The following is a 1,286-nucleotide window of genomic DNA, read 5'->3' on the forward strand; positions in this document are numbered from 1 at the left end:
CACACACACACACACACACACACACACTCACACAGATTTTGTGGGAGCACATGGTTCAGGAATAGAGTCATGTGAGAATTCTGAGTACTTGTGAGAAAACTTCAAGAAAACAAGAATCTTGTGACCTCAGTTTCTTCAAAACACAGAATTGGTCTTGGAATGTGTTGTCATGATGTAGGGGATGGATGAATTTACTTCAGACTACTCATTATTGCTTACTGGTGTTATTCAATTAAATGTTGATGGCTCTATGGGAAAGTATTTTTTGCTGTGTGCAGCTTGTCCTTATAAGTACATTATACTCATGTGATTCTTCTTAACCCTCAGAGTATAAATTGTCTGATGCTCTGAATGAATTTGGTTATTGCATGAGACTTCAGTCTACCTCACCTATCGGCTCTGTTCTTCCAGGTCCTGAAAGCTGACAGGGTTTCTCACTGAACCAGCAATTCCTCCCAGACCATTTATATGTTTAAAGCCCTCCAAGAGACTTGAAGATGCAGTACCACCTTTAAGACACATGAATCCCTCAGAGTTACCTGGATCTTGTGCTGATTTTTTCTTAGCTCACTGGTCCATGTGATCTGTGTTAAATGAGATTATATGAAGCATAGAGTGTAGTGAGGAAGACTCCATAAGTGGAGTCAGATCTTGAGGCAGTCTCCAGGGTGAGAGTGGACAATGACCAAAGGGATTATTCCCATTTCATCGCTGTTGCTTTAATAAGATATCCTGACAAAAATCAATTTAGGTGAGCAAGAGTTTATTTTAACTCAGTTTCAGTTTACTATCCATTATTTTGGAGCAGTCAAAGAAACAGGAACTTGAAGCAGCCAGTCACAGTATAACAATCAAGGACAGGGAGAAATAAATACATATACTTACTTGGGCTCACCTAATTTTCTCTACTCTTATAAGATTCAAGAAACCTAGCCTGGGGGATGGTACCTCCCAGAGTGGGCTGGGTCTTCCCATTTTAATTCATACTCACAAACATGTTCACAGGCCAACCCTTGTGGACAACTCTTCAGTAAAACCCTTTTCCCAAGAGATTCTAGATTGTGTCAAGTTGACAATTGAAGTTGACAGTCACAGAGACTGTTGTGAAAGAAAACACCCTCAAGAGGTAAGAACAGATAATGGCCAGAGACCACTGTATCAGGAGGATTGCTACAAGTTTGAGACATCCAGCCTCGTGGACCAACTATTGGGTTCTTGGATATTCTGTTAGCAATCTGCCATTGTTGGAGTAGATGTGTGTGTGTGTGTGTGTGTGTGTGTGTGTG

The 1,286-nt window shown here is 40.8% G+C and overlaps 1 long non-coding RNA gene across 1 annotated transcript in view; it reads right to left on the reverse strand.

The window, feature by feature from the left end:
* LOC110325176 overlaps positions 1-1,286 on the reverse strand; it is a 15,292-nt gene that overhangs the window by 4,268 nt on the left and 9,738 nt on the right. Inside the window, exon 2 of the long non-coding RNA XR_002380724.1 lies at positions 540-732. This is a non-coding gene — a long non-coding RNA (uncharacterized LOC110325176). The remainder of the gene's footprint in view (positions 1-539; positions 733-1,286) is intronic.

This window comes from Mus pahari, chromosome 8, assembly GCF_900095145.1.
Source record: "Mus pahari chromosome 8, PAHARI_EIJ_v1.1, whole genome shotgun sequence".
In the NCBI taxonomy this organism is placed as follows: Eukaryota; Metazoa; Chordata; class Mammalia; order Rodentia; family Muridae; genus Mus; species Mus pahari.